This window comes from Notechis scutatus, chromosome 3 (assembly GCF_049901735.1).
Source record: "Notechis scutatus isolate UNSWTSFEM ecotype Mainland chromosome 3, rNotScu1.2, whole genome shotgun sequence".
Lineage (NCBI taxonomy): Eukaryota > Metazoa > Chordata > Lepidosauria > Squamata > Elapidae > Notechis > Notechis scutatus.
In genome coordinates this window covers 117,183,414-117,191,045 of record NC_142011.1, presented here as the reverse complement: position 1 = coordinate 117,191,045, position 7,632 = coordinate 117,183,414, and positions in this window count along the sequence as shown.

Here is a 7,632-nt window from a genome sequence, read left to right as displayed (position 1 = left end):
AACTTTCAAGACCAAGAGTAGAGGGTTAAAAGCAAAGCATCTTCTAGAAAACAGCCTGAGATTTCCAGGCAAAATCATTTTCATTTCATAAAGGAGCAAGAAATTTTGTAAAATTTTAAAATCTCTGGATTTAATTTTTGAAAAAAATTGTTCAATTTCTTTTTTCAATTTTTAAATTCTTTTTCAATTTCTAAATCTTGTTCAATTTTCCATTTCTTTTTTCAAAATTTTAAAATTTCTTTTTTCAAATTTTTCAAAATTTTAAAATTTCTTTTTTCAAATTTTTCAAAATTTTAAAATTTCTTTTTTCAATATTTCCAATTCATAAATTTCTTTTTTCAATTAAAAATGAAAAAAACAGTTTACTTATTTTAATCCTTTAGAAATGTTTAAATTCTTAACGATCTAAAAGGGGGAAAAATCACAGAAAAAGAGGAAAACACTTCAAAACAGGGAAGATGGCAATGAATTTTTCAAGACAGAATAAAGGGCCAAGAAATTTTGTGAACTATTATAAATTGACACTTCACAACAGGAAAAAATATTTAATTTTTAGAAATTTTTAATTTTTTAACAAACAAATAAAAGTCATTGGAAATGCAGACTGGCATTATAGTGACTTGCAAAATATGTCATATATTTGAGCTTATGCCCATAGAAGACCCAAACTACATATATATCAAATATAAATTACATGAATTACTAGAAGAAAAAGTAAAGGGTCTAGGTGCAGCCCACCAAAATTTTCTCACGGCTCACCAGTGGGCTGCGGCCCACTGGCGAGCGACCACTGCTCTACCTGAATCTGTGGTTTCTTCCCCTAACCCCAAAAACTTTAACATTAGACTGTCTACTATTGACCTCACCCCTTTCCTAAGAGGTCTCTAGGGGGCGTGCACAAGCGCACCATCGTGCCTACCATCCCTGTCCTGTTTCTTTTTTTATTTTTCTTATATGTATCCATTTAATGTATTCAAAACTATGTTTATACTTATAACTGTTATCTTATAATCGCTTGACAAAATAAATAAATAAATAAATAAATAAAAATAAATAAGTAAATAAATCAATAAACAGCTTGCCTTCAAAAGTTGTGGTTGCTTGAATCACTGGAGGTTTTTAAGAAGAGACTGGACAGCCACTTGTCTGAAATGGTGTAGGGTCTCCTGTTTGAACAAGGGGTTGGACTAAAAGACCTCCAACGTCCCTCCCAGCTCAATTCTGATTGATTGAATATTTAGGTATTTCCTTTCTTTTTTCTTTTCCTCAAAATCCTTATATTCCCGGTATTTTCTTACCACCCAAATGCCTTTCTTAAAAACATTGTTTTCTGGCATTATTCAGAATCCATAGATTGAATCAAATTAACTTGTCTTTCTTCTACTGCATGGGTTCCCAACCTTAGCCATTTTAAGATATGTGGACTCCCACTCCCAGAAGTGCTGGCTAGAGTCAACACATCTTAAAGTGGCCAAGGGTAAACATTACTCTTTTGTGATAATATTAACTGAAACCTATTTTATGGGTTCATTCCTATTTTGTTATATTATGTGGATTCTAATTTTTTTTAAATTGAATTTTGAAAGCTTGTCCAGAAACATTACTTTTTCATAGATATGGAAAAAATACTTTGTTCAGTTTAACCAATCTGGGACGCAACAATTAACTGAAAGCAAAGTATTTATTTATTTATTTCCAAATAAAAGGAATAAATGAAAAATGAATCATTTTCTCATTATGAAATGTGTTACATTACCACAAATGGGCACATGGTGGCAGTCTAAGACTCCATTACAATCAGATGTAAACCTAATTATTGAGGCTAAGAATTTGTCCTTAAATATTAAGGATGTCCTCGTTCAGTTTTGAAGTCCAAATTAGATATTGGGTAGTCTTCTTTTTAAATGATGTATGTTCAGGGATTTCCATTATGACCTTGTCAAATTCAGACCAAGCTATGAAACTGCCTTTAATTTAGAGATCCTCACCAGAAAGAAGGCTGCAATCCAACTAAGCAAGATGTAAACGGACAATTAAAATGTGTCTTCCTGAATTGAAATGGAAGAAAATCTCTGAGCTGAAGATATCTGACTGTTAATAATCTTGTATTCACAAGAATCTTCTTTTCTAAGGAAGTTTTTTTTTTTCCCAATAGCATTAAAAACTTTCATTTGAGGATTGGACATGATTATGGTACCTTGTGAATTCACTTTGGGGTGCATAGCTGATTCTTCATCAGTAGAATAACAGTGTTGGAAGAGACCTTGAAGGTCTTCTAGTCCGATCCCATGCTCAAGCAGGAGACCCTCTAACATTTTGCTGTCCAATCTTTTCTTATGGAAGCACCCATAACTGTGAAAGGCAAGCTGTTGCCATTGATTAACTGTTATCACTGTCAGAAAATTTCTCCTTCTAGCTTGAATCTTTCTTTAACACCCATTATTTCTTGTCCTGCCTTTAATGCTTTGATGAATAAATCATCCCTTCCTCCCTTTGACAGCCCTTTATGTACTGGAAGACAGTTACTATGTCACCTTCCTTCTCTTCATTGTGCTAATATATACCTAGTTCCTTTAACTTGCACTGTTTAGCCTCCATAATCCTTTTCATCTTTGTTGCTCTTCTCTGCACCCTTTCTGAGATCTCAGTGTCTCCTCCTCCCCCTCCTCCTCCTCCTCTTTTGCATCCTGGTGACTAGAATTGGATGCAGTATTGCAGATGTGGCCTCACTGCTATGGCCAGCATTACTTCTGAAATGTCCAAGTGATGTTGGCTTCCAGGCATGCTTTTAGTAGCCTGATCTGGCACATTTTTCCAAGATGAAATAGCCTTACCTCCAAGTCACTGTGCTAGTAGGTTGAGATGTTTTCCTTGTGAAGTTGCCTTTAAAGACAACTCAGAAACTCTTGTTCATACCAAATGCAAATGTCAGCATGCTGACTTCATAGGTAGTGATCCCAATACAATGTGTAAATCCCAATGATTACATTCAAAGATTACATTCTTCAGGAGTCCTTAAAGGTTGTTCTTCATTAAGGTTTGTACTTTCCTCAACCTTGATGGTGTTTTAGGGTGGGCTGGGGGGGTGGATCTTTTTTGTCATCTCTTGAACATGTGAGTAGCAAGTTCCAGGTCTTTATAGTGATGGTGCCCCAAGTGCTTTATAATAACTTTATTCAATAACTATGTGATAATTCTTGTTCTTTGATAATAATTTGGTCTATAGTTTTATAATGATAATATTTAAACGTTTGTGTAATATTTTGCATGCTGCTTTGAACACAAAGGATGGATGATAGATAGATAGATGGAAGACAAATAGTCAGACATATTAGCAAAGGGCATATATAGATGACAACTGAAGTGACAATTAATTCATCCTTTGAGCTCGAGAGGAAGGGATTAAACACTCAAGCAGTCTGCTTCATTTTGTGACTGATGTGATGGTAGACCAGATTTCTTGGTTGCGATTGCATCATGATACAGCGAAAACAGCATCCTGCAAGTGCAAACCACATTCTGCCTACACTGCCCCTACTTTTCATCCACAGAGAAGGGGATCTGGCTCTTCTTTCCCATCGTTCATTTCTCCTCCGTTATATTCTCTTCCAATTAAACACCAAGCTCTTCCAGATCTAGGTAGTAAGTCCTCCATAGGTAATTCTGAATGCTGGTCTTTGTCTCAGGGCAGTTTTTCACAGCTCAAACCATTTCCTCTTCCAGACTGTCAGATTCTGGCATCTTTACTTAAAGCTGCTGGATGGTTTCACCCTCCCCGCTGACATAATGGGATCAACACGCTGGCATTGCAGACTCCCAAGGGTTGTGGTTGCTTAGCAACTTCTCTTACCCAGAAGGAAAAGGCCGAGAGTGTACCATCCAGCCTATCAGCTATTGCAGAGGTGCCAGCAGATAACCGAAGCAAGGCAGAAAATATCTTATGGTCTCTATGCTCCTTATTTCACTACAGGGAAAGAGCATTTTGAGATCAGAACCTGTTGCTGCTTTCTTGCATGATGGGGCAAATCTTTTCTCTAGCCACACCATCCCTTCCCAGCAGAAAAATAGCAGAAAGCCTGCTGTGGTATTTGTGGAAAAACTGAACCAGAGAGATGGGCAGTGTTTCAAAGCAAAAGCAACAATTCTGGTCCACATTTTAATTTCTTATGGACATTGATTCTGTATTCACATTTATAAATTTTATTATTAGCATACTATATACATTCCACAGTCATTAAAAATTTTATTTGGTTGTATGATTAGGAGGAGGATGAAGGCTAGGTAAACTCAAGAAATGTAGATAAAGGAAGTGGAATATCTCATACAAACAGCATTTTTTAAAAATCATATCGTGAATGTATACAAACCATCCATGGTTCAGGAAAGGCAACTGGCCGGAGCTCCGATCTCCTGTTGCTTTTTGCCATCTAGAGGCCCTTGGAATTTTCACACCCATATCAGAAGGCTGAGCTCCTCTTTTTGAATCCTTGATGCCATGAAACTGAACCTACGATTTTTCTAAATCCTGCTATTCTTCTACATTTTGACTATGTCTCCATACACTGCATACACATCATAGGTGGAATGAGAGAAACCATATGTGCTTAGGTAAAAATGGGCTTTGGCTGCACTTGCTCTTACTGGCCTAAATGCATCCAAACTGACCAATTCTGTCCTTACAGCAGGGCAAGCTCTGTGTAGCATGAGTACAGCTAAAGCTGGTAATCTCGTCTGTATCTGAAGTCTTATGTGAAAAATGTGATTGAATAAAGTCTTGATGGGAGCAGAGATATGGAGGCCTGTCTGGTGAGGACCATGGGATATGAACGATTGCAATTTGGGATGTAAGAAAAGTCAAAAGGAAAGAGCATACATTAATTAAATGAATGAAACGGATTGCACTGGAACTGCCTCCCACTTTCTGCAACGTCTTGGATTACTGAGGAGATCAGGGAGCAGAGGAGATCCCTAGAGCATTGATGGAAGAAGGCCCATCATCTCAAATCTGACCAGTCCCTATTAGTATAGTAATACATGTCTAAGATTACGTGGTGGTGATATGGATGGTAAAAAAGAAACGTTTAGTCTTACATCTATTGAACACCATCCAGTAGCAAGACCTGTTGCTTCCTAGGCAAACATGATTGCCAAGAACACCTGATGTGAGAATTCTAGAAGCATTTGGTAGATAAACCTGATCTAATAATATTGCCAATAGAGTCCAAGCTGAGTTGGACTCTATTGGCCATTAATGCCAGTTGTCAGCCATATAAGGTACACTAGCAGAGGTGGTATTCAGCAGGTTTTGACCAGTTCTGGAAAACCGGTAGCGGAAATTTTGAGTAGTTCAGAGAACCGGCAAATACCACTGGAGATTTTACAGTATCTTTTCCCATTTCTTTCTTCTGAAGTAATTTTATTTCATACAGAACCTATTTTCAACCCAGTGAACAATGGCCTGAAATCTGATAACATGCTCATTTTCACCCCAATATCCAATTTTCTAATCTGGGCTGCCCAGATCAAGTGAGGCTTTAGTCACCACTTTTTATTATCATTTCCAGTATCTTCTCCAATATTGATGTTAGGCCAGAGGTGGTATTCAGCAGGTTCTGACCAGTTCTGGAGAACCGGTAGTGGAAATTTTGAGTAGTTCAGAGAACCGGCAAATACCATCTTTGACTGGAGATTTTACAGTATCCTTCCCCTGCCACCTCCACCAAGCCATGCCCACAGAACCGGTAGTAAAAATATTTGAATCCCACCACTGTACGGTAGATCAGACTAAAAACCATATAGATATAAATTACTTTTATTAGAACATCTATAGAAACAGAACCTGGCTAGCTCAGTCTGTCACATAAAATTTGCTTGCAAGCAAACTCATAAAATGTGCTAGCAAGCAAACTCCCAAAATTAACTCACAACATACCATGCATGTATATATTTTTTTATAAAAAAGAGCAACTTTTACCCAAAATGGTCAGAAAAAGGAAAAATACCAATTTTAGCAGGCAAGTTTACCGGGTAAGGAGTGAGTGGGTGGGGAGGGTTCCCGCAGGCCATGTGGAGAGGAGAGGCCTGTCTGTAATATTAGCTCAAAATAGTTTTGGTTATAATACTGTATTAGACAATTGACAAAAGTTATGGGAAAGAAATAGAAAATTCTCGTATAAAGAGAACCAATATAAAAAGTTTTACAGATGGCATCTTCCTCCAACTAGATTGGCCAAAATTAGTAAAAGTATATCATCATATTGTTGGAAATGTAACATAGAGATAGGGGCCTATTATCATATGTGGTGGAAATGTATAAAAGCAAAAAAATACTGGTGGAAAATAAAGTTTGGATAGAAGAGATGTTTAAACAGAAAGTAGAGTTCAGACCAGAAACATTCTTACTGGGAATTATTAATGATAAATACAGTAAAGAAACAATATATTAATGATACATATAATAACAGCTGCGAGATTGGTGTATGCCCAAAACTGGAAGAATGAAGATACCGCTACAGAAAGTGAAATAATAAGGAAAATATTCGTCTGTGCAGAGATGGACAGACTAACTTTAGAAATCAAAGATAAGGGTGAGATAGAGTATTGTGAAGTCTGGAGTAAAATGTATCAATGACTAGAGTCAAAGAAAAAGAAAGAAAGGGTTGACGCTTTATAGGAATGAAAGCTAAAGTTTTGTAAATGAAAGAGAATGGAATATAATGGACAAATATGATATGATACAAATGCATGAGTATAAAAGATGGTTGTAAATATGTATATAATTGTATATAAATGTAAATAGAAATAATATGCAACTAGCATTATACTAATAACATAAGGGAAGGAGGAAAATTAACTGTTATATGTATTTCTATACTATAACTTGTATGGCCAAAAGGATGGCCAAGAAAGTCGCACTATGTTCAATTGTTTTTAAGATTTATTCAATAAAATTATTTTCTGAAAAATAGTTTCTTGGAATGGGCTCCAGTCCTGCTTATCTAATCACTGTCTCAATAGCAGCTTTTCCTCCTGTCCTTCAAGGCCATTCCCTGTTCCTTTATTTGCAATGGAGATTGGTCAACCGGGGGTTATCTTGTGGGGACAAATAAGGTTCTATCCTTTCCTTGTGGTTCTGAAATGTATAATAGACAGAACAGACAAACTGAAGGAGTCTGATGATCCTTAAGGGGAAGGAGGCAGAAAGCAGAAACCAGATTATTACCTGCTCACTAGTATGCAAGGAGATGGCACGTGGTACAGTAAAGAACCCTGCTTATTTTAGAAGCTTCTAATATCAGCAGAAGAGGGTGAGCATGGAGCATTTGTAGGAAGGTGGAATTTAGAGACAGACTTTAAAGTCATCCCATAGTATTACCAGATATTACATTCTCATTGTAAAAGTCATATGATTTACATTTATTCTATTATCAGTTCTGTAGGTACAGTTCTGTGGGTATAATATAACCTTTATTTGGGACTCTTCTAGATTCTCTGGCCTGGGGGCCCAGTGATTACTGTTGCTGTGCATGCCAATTACATTTACTTTTTTTTAAATCTCCAAGCATGTTGGTTCCTTATTTAAAGAGGGCACTTTTCCCACAATAATTTTATGAAATTATCTGAACTCAGCCT